Below are 15830 nucleotides of genomic sequence, written 5' to 3'. Positions count from 1 at the left end.
TATAAAAAAAACACAGAAACAAGAGAGCATTCAGGATGGGAGGAGATTTGGAGACCTATACCCATTACCACAGTCCACCAGCTACAAGTCTGTGGCTGAAGTGTGAAATGTAGTAATAGGTATAGGTCTCCAAATCTCCTCTTGTTTCTATGTTTGTTTGTTTTTTCATCTCTTATTTGTGCACTGTTGCCATTGTTACTTCTTAACAATCATTTTAGAAGATTTATTTTTTCTAGTATAACTAGCGCAATGAACAACAGAGAAAGAATGTGATATTGATTAGGAAATTGGAAAAAGGAGAAAACTGAAGGAAAGACAGAAATCACGATGGAAGAAGAGAATGAGGATGGGAAACTAGGAAATGTGAAAAATCTCTGGAGGAGGAAGGATGTCACTAAAAACAGTGAAAAATGACAGAAATTACACACACAAAAAAAAAGGGGGAAGAAAAGCAAAGGAAGCAAGAGGGAAAGATAAATGCGAGTGACAGAGAGAAAATGAGGAAAAAGGAGGAAAACAAGGAAGCAAGGAACAGCAGTGAAAAAAAATGCAAGCAAACTTTTCCATCAAATAATGTATCTCTCTGTTCAAAGGCACATGACACTGAGACTCATATTGGCTCTCAACATTTCTGAACTGCACGAGTGAGACATACAAAGGTCTGAGCCTAACTAAAGTGATCATTATGCATTTTCATTTCATTCCTAATAGTCGTCTCTATTCCTTACTAACCGCGTTTGCTTTTCTTGTATAGAGGTGGCGTGCGGTCCTAACGGACCCAAGTTCAAATCCCGGCTGGGGCAGGGAACAGTTTAAGGATTTGAATTTCATTAAATCAGGCTTTACTGATCTACCAGAAAACCCGCCGACATGTCGTAAAAATACCCCCGCTAATACCAATATACCAGTCCTGTATGAGACAGCCCTAGCATGTATTCAATATGGACGGTGGGTGTTAGCGCCGAAGTGGCGACATGTAGAGGTGTATGGTATGTAGGAGGACTGCTGGGCCTTGATAGCAGGCTGTGAAGTCTATGCCCAGAGTCGGACACATTAAAATATATATATATATATATATATATATATATATATATATATATATATATATATATATATTTATATATATATATATATATATATATATATATATATATATATATATATATATATCATTCACTCACAGCATATATCAAAATCAAAGGGCTCGTATGAGCGACAGTTCAGCAAAATCTCCTGGCGTTCGTTGGCATTAAATAGAGCACTGAAGTACTATACAGTAGGTCGGACCATAAAGGAGTAAATGTGGTCACTCTCAGTCTTTTGCTTATCCATGTTTTATCTTTCCACACTTCCATTCTTTTATCATCGTTCTATCCCTCCTCTTCTTCTTTTCTTCATGCTTCTCTCTTCGTTCTTTTTCTTCTTCCTTCTCCTCCTCCTTTTCCTCTTGTTTTTTAACTGTTCCCTTATTTTTTCTTCTGATTCCTCGTTATCTTCCTCCTCCTTCATCCTTCTCCATATTATATTTTTCTGCTATTTACTTATTTTCTGTTTACTCTTCCTCCTTCCCATCCCCTCTTCATATTCATTTTCCTTCTACCATCACCACCTCACCAGCACCGCCTCATCATTATCATCTAATATTCCCACTCGTCCTTCCATTCTTCCTTTTCTTATTTCTTCTTTTTCCTTCTTCTCCTGTTCTTCTTACTCCTTCTCCTCCTCATCTTAGAAAAGTTATCGACCTCAGAAAGAAGTGACCAGGATGAGCTCCTCCGATCACAACCTTATCACCTTCACCTGTCCTATCACTCCGGTACAGCATGTGGACCCTCCAAAGAAACGTCGTCTGTGGCATTTTGGAGCTGCAAATTGGGAGGCCCTCAGGCAGTACTTCTTTGATTTTCCCTGGAATGATTATTGCTTCCATGGCCGGGAACCATCTGAGTGTGCCTTGCTCATTAACCCGCCCCGTCCCGTCGACGTATGGGTACGTTGCAATGATTTGCATTTGCCAGTCCCGGCGACGTACCGGTACGTCGTGCAATTGGAAGGTCCCTAATATGCACAATTTTCAATTTTCGTGCGTGATTTTTCGTATGTATACACGGGACACCTTCCTCTATTCCTCTACAAGATGCCAAGCATGGACAATGCCTTACACCGCATTACCTCCCCCCTCCCCCCCTCACGCCATTGTCTCGGCAATTCACCTGTTATCAGTGACCTGGCCAGTAAAGATATTCAGGGCCAGAGTGATTCCCCAATCAATGACAATGTGGAGGACAATGTTTACATAGCATTAGAAGAAGAAACATTCAGAAATAATGATCAGGTAATGTGGCAAAAAAAGGTCAGGTATGGTGATTAGTTAGTGAGTGAAACAATGCTTATAATGCCTTTATTACTGCTTGAAAACCAATATACTCTCATACTACATATAAATTCGTACCAAGTAAATAAATAAATACCGTTTATGAGTGGATAAAATAGTTACCCTCCCATAGAACTCGTTTTCTTTGGTGCCAGCATGTTAGAAAACCCATTCAGGTAAGGAGGAACTCCTACCTGGAATGAGTATTTTAAACCTCAGGTGAGCGATTTCTCTATGAATTTTCGATGTTTCTCACCACAAGCGAAGGTTTTAGCCAAAAAATTTTTTTTTGAAAATACCTCGGGATTGGGGGATGTCGGAGGTGTGAAAAACCTTGGGACGTGACGGGTTAAGGAGGTTATTCTCTCGGGCATGGAAGCATACATTCCTTTCCGATATCCTTTGACTAATGCAGAATGCCTTGGTTTCATCACGCTTGTTCTAATGCTGTCCGCAACAAGGAGAGGGTCTATAAAAGCTAACAGAGCCAACCCACCCCTGAATCACATTTTGCTTATGTTTCTGCCCGGAATCGTGCTAAGTCTGTTCTTCGCTCTGCTAAAAATAATTTCATCCATACTAAATGCTCTTAACTCTCCAACTCCAATTATTCCCGCTCCTTCTGGCACCTTTGCTGAAAACCTTTCAAATAACTTTACCTCATCATCCTTCCCTTCTCTTTTCTGATGGTTCTATAGATATTTCTTCTACTGATAAAGCAGATCTCTTCGCACAGACTTTCTCCTCCAATTCCACCTTAGACGATTCCGGTGCTCTTCCTCCTTCACTTCCCCCCCTCTGACGTCCTCATGGCTGACATTAAAATTTCTTCAGCTGATGTATTTTCTGCCATCACTGGCCTCAATACTAACAAGGCATATGGGCCTGATGGAGTACCTCCTGTTCTTCTCTAGAACTATGCTTCTGTGCTTACACCCTGCCTAGGCAAACTCTTTCATCTTTGTCTGTCAACTTGTGCCTTTCCTTCTTGTTGGAAGTTTGCTCTCATTCAGCCAATCCCAAAGAAGGGTGACCATTCCCAACCCTCTAACTATCGTCCAATTGCTTTAGCATCCTGTATCTCAAAAGTTTCTGAGTCAATTCTCAATAGAAAAATTTTAAAGCATCTTTCCTATCACAACCCTCTTTTTCATCATCAGTATGGGTTCCATCAGGGACGCTCCACTGACGATCATCTCACCTACCTTTCAGACTCTTGGTCATCTTCCTTTCAGGACTCTGGCGAAAGCTTTGCCATTACACTTGACATCTCAAAGGCTTTTCGATCGAGTCTGGCATAAATCTTTAATTTCCAAACTGCCCTCTTACGGTTTCTATCCTTCTATCTGTCCCTTCACCTCTAGCTTCCTTTCTGGTCGTTCTATAGCCGCTGTTGTAGGCAGCCATTGTTCTTCTCCTAGATCTATCAACAGCGGTGTTCCTCAGGGCTTTGTCCTATCACCAACTCTCTTCTTTTTATTCATCAATGACCTTCTAAACTGTACATCTAACCCTATCCACTTGTACTCTAATGACTCCACCCTTCACCTTTCCATTCGGTTCCCGCAACGTCCATCTCAGCAGTTACTTCAACAAAGAAGGGATGAGGCTATGGCACACCTACTGTCTGACTTGGCTCGTATCTCTGACTGGGGTGAAAATAATCTTGTTTTTAATGCATCACAGACTCAGCTCTTACACCTATCAGCCCAACAAAATCTTCCACAGGTGTACTCACTAATTTTTAATAATACTCAGCTTAATCCTGCATCATCCTTGAACATGCTTGGGGTTTCATTCACTCGGGACTTATCTTGGAATGATCATATTACATCTCTTGTAAAATATGCTTCCAAGAGATTAGGTGTGCTAAGCCGACTCCGTTCCTTTTTTACCCCTGCACAATTGTTGACTCTATACACGGGTTCTATCCACCCCTGTGTGGAGTGCAACTTACATGTGTGGGGAGGTTCTCCACATACAGCTGTTCTCAATAGGGTGGAGTCAAAGGTTTTTCGTTTCATTCACTCTCCTCCTATTACTGGCTCCCTTCAACCTGTCTCTTTGCCACACTGTTGCATCTTTATCTCTTTTCTATCGCTACTTCATTGTGGTCGCTGCTCCTCTGAACTGTCTGCATGCATTCCTCCACCTCTACGATGGGTGCGTAACACCCGTCAAGCAGCAAACTCTCATCCCTTTTCTTTCCAACTCTATAATGCAAGAGTTAACCGTTACTCCCATTCCTTCATTTATGCAACATGTCAACTCTTGAACTGTCTCCCTCTGTCTGTATTTCCTGCTTCCTATGATCTCCAGTCTTTCAAACGCAGTATCAAACGCAGTGTGTCCAGGCATCCCGAAATGATCAGATCTTGAATTCGGCTCTCTCCTGTATTTTGTTCTTCTCTTGGAAGGAACAATAATTGCAGGCTAGTGGCCGTTGGTTCCTTCTTCCTACTTAAAAAAAAAAAAAGCTGTGTGAGTGTAGGCACAGTCACTATCAGGACGACGGTAACTTTTCTCCAAGGTGCGACTGGGATGGTAGCTCCAGGCATGCAGGGCCCGACAAGAAGCCTTGACTGTAGTTACACAGTTTCTGACCACCAGTGAACACTCAAGTGGTGGATGCAGTGTTTAGCAGAGTGGCAAAAAAACAAGCAACCAGCCCCCACCAATGATGCTGGGAACTTGCAGGGAGCAAGATCTGGATAATCCACATGGCCAAGGAAGATAATAAACTTCATCCATCTACCCCCTCAAATTTGCCAGTGAGAATGACATGATTCAGAAGACATCAGAGACGAGGAAGGAAATGCAAAATAATGGGAGGTTACTACCCAGTTATGGGCCTACCTGGACAACGAGACAATGGAAAGCAACATCACTCAAGCAGATGTCAAGTACTGGAAAAGAGAGGAACACAGTGTTGGGGAGTTATCTGAAGTGGGGTCCTACTGGCTGTGAAGGGCCATCAAAACAGCCTGCACCACCAAGACCGAATGTCAAGGAAAAAACATTCTGGGTGTTGGCCAACAGGCCAAATCCCTCCCTGGTGGACAGTCTGACCTGTACGAGATATATCCTCCCAGGCAGAGTTAACGGCAGGGCTAGAAGCAGGTTTCACAGATCACCAACCATTATGGGGTGACAGTCCCTCAACAAAACCTTAAAACTACAAGTGTTATGGAGTTCAGACCCTCTATTCCTGAGCTTTCAGCTCAGGAAATTTTAGACTTAGTAGACACTGAAAGGAAGCAAGTCAGCAGCTCTGGCCAGATGAGGGAGTTGATGTCCGAGAAAGAAAGCCCCTGTTGGTGATGACTCAGATCTTCAGAGAGGAGGCTGATGATATAGGGTCCTGCACTTGAAGTACAAGTGGGAACAGGGGAATGCTGATGAGGGCTGGAGACTGAAATGGAGACATGCACAGAAGTGGCAGTGGGCCTGTGGATAAAATCCAAAGGATGAATAGACTGAGGCCATGTAGCAGAAGTGGAAACCAAAGTAAACATCAATTAAATCTGCACACCCATCATCAAATAGCTGTGTCCACCTCAACACAGCGCTTGGCAAAGGAAGAGGCACTGATTGCATCAGAGAGGTGCCTAGGATTTACAGAGAGGGAAGTGCCCAGTAGCAAACAGATGCAAAAAACTACTGGTTTTCTTCATAATACCTCCACCACAGCCACTGAATCCACTACTCTAACTGCCATGGATCATGCAGACACCCTCATGGTCTTGTACAAGGGCTAAGGCAGCGTGTCATCCTAAAGGATGTGTCAATGAGACACCACTTACTACCAGGCTAGATCCTGTCCCCCTCTGTGTCACCCATGTTCATGTCTGCCACCACAGTCATTGCAAGAAAATATGGTTACATCTCACAGCTTGCTAGGCACACCAGCTGCTGAGCACAAACGACACAGTGTACAAAATGCTAAGCAAATATTCCGGCCAATGAAATTATGGTATGTCAGTCAAGAATATCTCGACTTTTATTTTCTCAGAAGATAACTAATGGGCCAAACAGTATTATACAGACAGTGAGATCATAAAAGGAAGTTTTCCTCTTGCTCTCCTACTCAATACCACTAGGTAAGCAACAAATCCCACACTTGCTTATGTTTGCAGTTAGCCTAACCTACACAAGAAAGGAAAATCACTTATACGAAAAGCATTTCCATAGCTGAAAAGCACATAAATATATAATTTTAGCTTTAAATTTTCAATACTATTACACTGCCCAAATAGTCTCTGTGTAGGGTAAAATATTCCCATTGGCTAAGTGCTTTAATTAAATTTACACGGGTATTATGCGGTCCTGCTGCTAAATAGGCCATATGCGGGTCAGTCGTGTCCTACAGCTTTTTTACCGTTTCACCAACACTTTCACATCATGAACGTTCCATAAGACCAGACAACATTCCACAACGATGTTCAACTACCGGAAAGGTGACCCAAAAAACAGGTCATAAAAGAAACTTCGAACATACGCAATGGCACGATCATTCACACATTAGCAGCTCTTATACATTACAGCTCGTTAGGAGAGGCACAGATGAATGGCTTATTACGGCAAATTAGAAGTCCTACGGGAGTGGCATATCAAACTTTCCCTTTCAGGGGAATGGAGATCTCAGCTCACCTGCCCACTTCCAATAAGTCTTTCCCAGCTTCTTGTTCCACAGCCGTGACCATAGTTGTGCCCTCACATTACAGCCCAGAATCCACAACCCCTGCAGCACCGTCTTACTCACGTACAACAGTCACACTACGGTTAAAACATCTTCAAAATCTCCTAAGGCAGGAAATGGTGCGTAGCAGCTCATCCTTTAAACCTGGAAACACACAGACTACTGGGCTCAGTTAAGGTTGCGTTTGTCTAGCCCAGCATTGCCATTTCCACCTGCTCAAAACTCGCCCAGCAGCTAGAAAAAATAGCCAAAAATAACCCGATATCTACCCGTCTGCTTTCGTCCGTGTCTAGCCTTATCGGAATAATATTCAGACAGTATTATGGCATAGTATGTGGTAGGTGGGGGTGCTTACCATCCACTAACTCAATGTAGTGCTGCTCTCGGGTGACTGCTGTTTCCTCTCTTCCTTCCTTCTTTCCTTCCTTCCTCTTCCGTCTATCTTTCCTTCATTCTTTCCTCTCCCTTCTGCCTGGGGGTGACTCAGCACTGAGTGACGAGCCAGATGTTTTCCTATACACCAGGAAACCATTTACTACGCTGGGTGGTAACCAAATAACCAAATTATGGCGCCCGGTGGTATAGTGGGTACTTAAGGTGCTCCAATCGGACTAGCCGGTGCAGGTTTATATCCAGGAAATGATTGGGATTTCTTGCTCACGTAATGCCACTCAGGGATGAGCAAGGCTGGTCACTCATCTTAAATGTCACGACGAATTTGCCAAGCCCTGGCTCCTACGCTCCTCATGGGACAACACAGATGAAGATCATGAATCAGTTAATTATGGCAGTTACATCTGCACTCGCGAAGCAAAAAGAGGTTATTGTCATGGTCACATGGGTCTGTCTGTCTGGTTGTCTGTCTATGCCTGCCTGTGTTAACAAAATAACTCAATTTTTGTCCAGATGGGTTAAGAGTCAGCCAAAGAGTAAACCTGCCTTGTTAACAATTGGTCAAACGTCAGGGTCACATGACGAAGTTTAACCTGGCAAGATCAACTAAGACAATTTTATCCGATTTACACCAAACATGGCGGAACGGTTGAGAGTAAGGCAAGAAAGATAGGAGTCAACTTTGAGAGAAGACAAAGGTCAAGGTCACAGGGAAATATCAAAGGTGTGTGTGTGTGTGTGTGTGTGTGTGTGTGTGTAAACAAATTAAATATAACTGAACTTGGTGGAGGGGTTGAGCGTCAGGCAAGGAACTGACCTTGTAGGTCAAAGGTCAAGGTGACACGAAAAGGTCGACTTAAACAGCTTTTCTCTGATTTAGACCAAATGTTGTGGAAAGGTTCAGGGTAAGGCGAAAACAAAAAGACTGGATTATGAAAACATTTACATGTCATGATAGAATGGAAAAGTCAACTATCAAGGCTATATGACTAGGTTAATTTTAAGAGATTCGACCCAGTTTAGACTAAACTTTGTGGGAGGAAGAGCGAGGGATCCAATTTTCAAAACAATTCGTGCAAGGTCAAGGTCACAGGGCATAGTCAGATGTTCGACGCTACATCCTAAGCAAACACTTTTTAACTGATTTGGACCAAACTTCCTGGAAGGAGTGAGTCTGTCAAGGAAGAGAAATTTGAGACTGGTAAAGATCATGGTTATCTGACAAGGTCATCTCAAACAGCTCTGATCCTATTTACACCTAAGTTGGTAGAAGCGGTAAGGGCTAGGCAAAGGTGGAGTAATTTTGCTTTGAGATTAATCAGTCGAAGGTCAATGTTACAGGGCAAAATCAAATGACCGACCCCTAAGACCAGTTGGAGGGCAAGGATGCTGCACTCTCTGATGCTCCTCCTTCTTTCTAGTATTAGTTTGTGACTGTGTTATGGAAAAAGTAAGCCAGAACCCGCAACATTTCGAGCTGCTCCTGCAACTGGTCCCCAAATCTAGCCCAATCGTGCGTAAACACCTCAACCATGGCAAATCTGCTCAAACCCTCCACCGCCACCACAGCTCCGTGAGAGTTAACCCCTATAACCTAACAACTTACCTAACAATTCTAAGTATTTTCTTCTTTCTACCTACAGACTGTTTTTTCACCCTGAGAGAGTCGTTTCTATTTGCAGGATATAAAGCAGTCTGTAGCCCCGAATTACCAGAGTCAGCGAAGGGAAGCTGACCGGTGTGATCATTGATCTGGGGGTGCAACACTGTTGAGACATGTGAGTACATCTGGCTCAAAAATGACAGATTTTTTTTTCTCTCTGTGACAGCAATACAAAATCAGTTTTGTTAAAGGCTTTCTATATCAATATTGGCAATGGGAAGGAGATCGTCCCTTGTTCCATCTTGTCTGCCGGACGTAAGACTTGTCAGGTGGTGTCCCACTGCCGCCCAAGCTACCTGGACAAGATAGGGAAGTTGTAGGGTGCTTGATTTTTTACTGAAAAGAAAAAGAGGAATAGTGAAAGAATAGCTGCATCTTTTCTGCCTACCTGCTTTCTTGCTGGTCCAGTACGGCGCCCTGCAGCCTTAAGGTTTAGGTTAGTTGGACATTACAACGTGCTACATGTAATACGCAGCCTATCAAGGGCGTACGTGTAGCCTTGACTGCAAGAATGGGAATTCCCATGTGCTACAGTTAGTTTCAGGGCATTCTTGTAAAACATTCAATTAGAAAGTGTGACAAAAAAAAGATAATGCTCAGCACGTCTTTCAGCTGTAAGATAGAGCTTGGTAAATAGCACAACCAGAGTTAGCTCAGGAGATTCAAGGATCGAGTCCTGGCCAGTTCATAGCAGTCTTAAGATGTCCCTTGAAAACACAGGTTCATAAATGTATAACACGGGTGGAAGTGGTCTGTCTGGTCATTGTGAAGGGCAGGCCAGTATAAGAGAAGGACATGAGTGTTTCCTGAGGGAGAAAGCCATCGTGCCAAAAACAATCCTTGGTGCTTCATGCCGGGCTAACAAATGGCTGTGGGACATCCTTTTCAAATTCCCTATGGAAAAAGCATGCTCTCAAATAATACAATTTTGAGTACGTTGTTTAGCAGGTCAGTGGAAAGCGCATTTGTTGACAAACTCGGACTTTCAAGGAACAAGCCCCAACCTATGCACACTAAAAACTTTCCCTTAAAAACCAGGATCCACACTGTCATAGCAAGCACACTGCAGGACGAGGAGAGAAAAGTTATTAAATCAGGTGGAGAAGAAAAATTGCTCTCACACATTAGAACAGCTGGAATCTGTAATGCCCATAAAATCCGACTCGTAATGCTTTAAAAAAAAAAAAAAAAAGATAAATAAATAACTAGCAACTGTTCAAAGGATCTGTTCACATAACACCCAGAGAGGAAAGCATACCTTTGACTTCTTCAATTAAGAAAATGCTAAGTAGATCTTTTAGTGTCTCGGTGGACCGATAGGCAGTAATAATATTCCCACACGGGACTGGAGACGGACATTTGGGTAGCAGATGTGTCAAATTATATAGATGTCCCTCACTTCCCATTCTATCCTCCCAGATAATGATGGTGGACTGCAGGAGAATGGCAGTTTCAGGTTGCAGTACATTAGCCTGTAGTCCATTTTTAAAGTAGGGTGGCAACGTCCACGTATGGGGAGAGAATGCTACAAAGAAGTGCCAGCCAAAAGCTGTCAGAAAAAAAAAAAAAACTGAGTGACCAATCTTGCTAGGCATTTTGTTTGATGGTTCTTCTAGTACTTTTGTGCTCTTGTTTCTAAATCCTACCTCGTGGAATTTCTGTGATGGAAAATAGGGTAGGGATGGCTATGACGATGTTGATGATGATGCATATGTTTTCACTGCTGGGAAATTTTATCATAAATATATTAATGCTAATTCCGATATAAAAGTTAATACAGTAAAAAACAGGGTGGATTAGGTTAATGGCTTATTCTTACACTGAATTACACAGACTGCCCTTAATAACCATAATTAAGCCTTATTTACAAACATATGAGTTTCAGAATGTCATACAGATACTTCAAACCAACTACCGTCGTTACTCCTTTAGAACATTCGCGTCCACACACAACGTGAACATCGTAACATCACTCTGATGGGACTGACACAATATCTTCAAATTCTACCTTAAATCTGACAGTTCGATTACAAAAAAAAAAAAAAAAAAAAAAAAAAAAAACAGTGGAGTACGGTACACATACACCACTGATACTTATATCGAGCCCCTTCAGCACGAGTTCGTTGTGAAACTAAGTCATTCGGTATAAGTCAGCAGAATACAAAACATACGTCCTCGTGCTGATGGTTTAATGGAGACTGCAACTCCTTCACTCCTTCCCTGATGTAAAATCATATGGAATCTGTTGTTGGTATTACTGTGGTAAATATGGAGAATGTGGAAGACTGAAGGCATGCTGGAGTAGACGACACCCCTACAGATGAAGAAGTACATGTCACAGTTTAGTAATATTTTGGTAAGTGGCCAAACTGTAGATAGTGATGAGGTGTTTGGCGCTATTAGAAGAATGTATATAACACAGAAAAGGAAAGGAAGGTGTAATAAGCAAAAGAAATCGCTAAGGAAAAGTTGTTAGGGAACTTCTTTAACCGACGAGAATACTGGCCCTGGACTTCTCAGTGGGCTATAGTATAATCGTGTGCACCACTGTTATATTGTCTTCTTCTTTCATCAGTATATGATGACAGCTATTAACTGTGTTTCATTTAGTACAGACGCGATCTACACAAATTTACAGTAATATAATGTAATGTAGTGTGTATATGGCTTCTGTATGTGAATATCCTGAGTCTGAGACAATCTGAGTTATTCACATCTCCATGGACATCGACACAATCTACCGGGAATTAAAGTGGGGAAAGAGTTTAAGTTGCAGATTACCAAATATCGTTAGACTATACACGATTCCAACCATTGATAGAGTGCTACTGCTGTTTGTTGCTATTATTCAGGAGGTAGCAGAGATAACAGAGTGCTGCTGCTGTTTGTTGCTCTTCTTCAGCAGGTAGCAGAGATGACAGAGTGCTACTGCTGTTTGTTGCTCTTCTTCAGCAGGTAGCAGAGATAACAGAGTGTTGCTGCTGTTTGTTGCTCTTCTTCAGCAGGTAGCAGAGATGACAGAGTGCTACTGCTGTTTGTTGCTCTTCTTCAGCAGGTAGCAGAGATGACAGAGTGCTGCTTCTGTTTGTTGCTCTTCTTCAGCAGGTAGCAGAGATGACAGAGTGCTACTGATGTTTGTTGCTCTTCTTCAGTAGGTAACAGAGACAACTGAGTGCTACTGCTGTTTTTTGCTGTCTTTCAGTATGAAGTCGTGCCACAAACACGTCCAAATAAAATTAAGCCATTCAGGGAAGACGATATCCATGAGAAAAACCTGAAAAGAGAGTAAACAACCACCTTCAGTTATTGCTCTTGGACTCAGTATACACCCTTATGTATACCGTCATTCTTATGTATTATTTTGCGATAATGTATACTGCCCTTCTTATATATTCTTATGTATTATTATATCATTATGTATACCGATATTCTTATGCTGGTATGTGTGAGGCAAGTGACTAATAGTTACAAATCTCTCCAACAATGAACGTCAAATGATATCCAACTGAAAAACAATCTTCTTTGCACGAACAGTCCTTTCCACTTGGATGAACAGGAACTTAATGAACTCAAGATTTTACATAATAATCATTCTTGAGGGGAATATAATAAGCCTTTTTTTTTTGTACAAACATTTTGTGTGAAAAAAATATATGAAATGATATTCTAAGCTAGACAGAACTCAAAGAAAATGATTCACACACACACACACACACACACACACACACACACACACACACACACACACACACACACACACACACACACACACACACACACACACACACACACAGATGTCCTTATTCCCAAAATTGATGAATATGGTCTTAATTAGGTCAATTGGGGAGGAGGGTAACCAATCTCACAAAAAAATTAAGGTCCAAGGAAACCATATAGCGAGTTTTTTTTTTTTTTTTTTGTAGATATAATAGATTTATAAACACAGTGGGCTTTTGATTTGAGTAGGGGAGGCTCTTCGACCTTCTTTTCCTGTCCCCATTTTATATAGATAACTTACAGGTCACCGACATTAATTAGTTCATCTGATGTCAGTTTGGTGTATCATAACCCTGCGACCGGGACAAATGTTCCCCTTTGACATCTCCCCCCCTCCCGGCTAGCCAGTGACCAAGAAGTTGAAGATAAAACGACAAGTATCTTAGAATTATTGCTAGCGGTAAAGTGCCATTAAAAATCAAGTAGTAAGCTAATTTCTCTGCACAGCTTAGGGTTTCTAAAATATCAGGCTACTGGTGACTAAAGAAGTTACTTCGAGCTTGCCTTAACCCCCCACACCTGCCTGAACCTTACCCTAGTCCTTACATGCAGTCCGTGCGGCCGGAAGCCCGTTGTGCGTCCAGCGGGGCCGAGGGTGGGCAGGGCACTGGACACGTATTTCTTGGTGGTGGGAACGAACCAGTCTGTGAGGGATATACAAACTTGTACAAAAAAAAAAAAAAAGTGTAATCCTGACTACACCATATTTACCGTGGATCCCTGACAATCCAACATATCATTAAAAAAATTTCATGCTTTTATTTTTATCTTGAAGTCTCCTGTCAAGTTCTACAATTTATGTAACACCAGTGATCAGCCTCAAACTAAAAGCGTGCAAACCCAAACTGTTTATTTTTTATTTCCCTGTATTTCCATCTAGTATATGACACCGCCTCATGTGAAGTAAAGTCTATAAAAGGAAGTGTAGGAACTTTTGTCTTCCTCCTCATCAGCGAACCTTTCTTCCTCGATACACCATCGTCACTCATACTGTATCGCCTTGATTTCTTCCTTCGTTTTGTCTAGTCTCCTATCGCTGCCACCTCACCCTCATGCATCCTCCTATTCATTCTCTCACCCACCTTTTGTCTCCTACAGCCAGACGATTTCTACAACTGCCACATAGCTGACATCTTGTTATTAACTGTACATCCTTCCATTTATCTCATTTGGTTTCTCCCATTTCTCTCATCAAGTCACTATAATTATGCACTTTCTAGGTAACTTGTTCGCACTGGATGCCTCTCAGTATATTGTAGTATACTCTGGTCATATGCCACACTGTGAAGATATATGAGAGTAATCACCCATGCGTTATAAAACGAAATTGGATTTGATGGTGGCTTACCGGTCTTGGATGTGTACTCTGAGAAGACGGTCATGTTAGACGAGACATAGGATGGTCTGATAGTCTGAACAGTGACGCCAGTGCCCCGACATTCCCAGCACAGCGACTGGGAGAAATAGTCCACGAATGCCTGTTGGAAAAAACACACAAACTCACAAATGTAACAGTAGCAGTCACATTCTGCTTATAAGAGATGTAGTTACATAAAAAAAAAAAAAAAAAGTTCGCGTTCTGATAATGGACTCACAGAAAAAATGTGTGGGTACAGGAAGAGAGGATTTTGAATGAAGGTAGTTGAAATGTTTCCAGTAATTAATAAAACTGAATTTGCCAACTATTATTATGCCTTCTTGATCACACCTCGTCCTGATTCTCTGAGTCATATGGATAAACGTGAGGGTGTATTTTTAATAGCCTAGGCACACAGTTAACCGTCATATTTTCGTTCAAAAAAACAAAAACAAAAACAAGAAAAAGAAATAAAAAAATCCCACCTTTGAAGCGGAGTACATGCCAAGATGTGGGACAGGACCGGTAGAGGCAACGGAGGCAATGTTGATGATGGCCCCCCGACCATTGGCCACCATCTTGGCCAACACCAGCCGTGTCATGGCCACCACTGACGCAACATTGACATTGACGTGATTCCAAACATCCTCTTCACTCGCATCAATGAATTTCTTTGGTGGAATGAGAACAACACCGACATTGTTCACTGTTAATAAAAGAGAATAATATAGGCGGCTATGGATGCCAGTATGAGGCCTTGAAGTACTGAGTGAGTTGTAGAGGAAGTGTGAAAATCAAACATACCACACATGATAGATAAATAAACAATGATTATTCGCAAAATAAAAGCAAAACAACACCTGCTGTTCGGTGTAGGACACTGGACTATATACATGACCAAATCTAAACTGACACTGTGAAAGCTCAAGAAACTGCATTAAAGTTAGAGGAAACCAATGATTACCCAGGATGCCGACGTCTTTGTCCGTGAGGTGGGCAGCGATTTTCGGGTACACGTTTCTGCCGTGGCTGAAGTCCACCTGTACTATCTCAGTCTCCACACCTGGTGGCTTTTCGTTCTTTCTCTGGTGGAAAGTCGGCTTATCTTGTCAAAATATAGGAGAGGATCGCAAAACTAAAAGTAACACTGGAGTACACGTATAATACCGCCAATGAGGCGTGAATATCGAGACTGGGAGCAGAAATATGGAAACACCGGTAGAAAATCTGGAAAGTAAGTCAGATAAAGTATGCAGGATGGAGATGTGGCAGTGACTAATGGTAAGTCAAATTATGTGGCAATTTAGACAGCCCACCACCCGATATAATCACTCCTGCATATCGGTAAATTAATGATTGTGGTGATGAAGAAGTTGGACTATTAGGTTTACACCTATTGACAGCACGAGGGCCACTAAGACAGGTAATAAGTTTTAATATGACATTCGGTTTCTTTTACCGTATGAAAAGGGGCAAGGAGAACAAACAGTTCTGTATCGAAAAACAGTGCTTAAATCAGTGTCTATCAGCTGAACGAGAACGCAGAGAATCGACTTCCAAATCTTAA

General features: G+C 42.0%; 2 pseudogenes; both read right to left on the bottom strand.

Annotated features, from left to right (window-relative positions):
- Positions 1-7208, bottom strand: part of LOC145410233 (hydroxysteroid dehydrogenase-like protein 1) — a 50624-nt pseudogene extending 43416 nt beyond the window's left edge.
- Positions 7209-7211: 3 nt separating this feature from the next.
- LOC145410081 (uncharacterized) overlaps positions 7212-15830 on the bottom strand; it is a 29736-nt pseudogene continuing 21117 nt past the window's right edge.

This window comes from Coenobita brevimanus, chromosome 84 (genome assembly GCF_032717465.1).
Source record: "Coenobita brevimanus isolate Jiangsu-jjx chromosome 84, ASM3271746v2, whole genome shotgun sequence".
Classification (NCBI taxonomy): Eukaryota; Metazoa; Arthropoda; class Malacostraca; order Decapoda; family Coenobitidae; genus Coenobita; species Coenobita brevimanus.
Note: the sequence above shows the minus strand (reverse complement) of the source record. Positions and strands in the feature narration are given on the sequence as shown.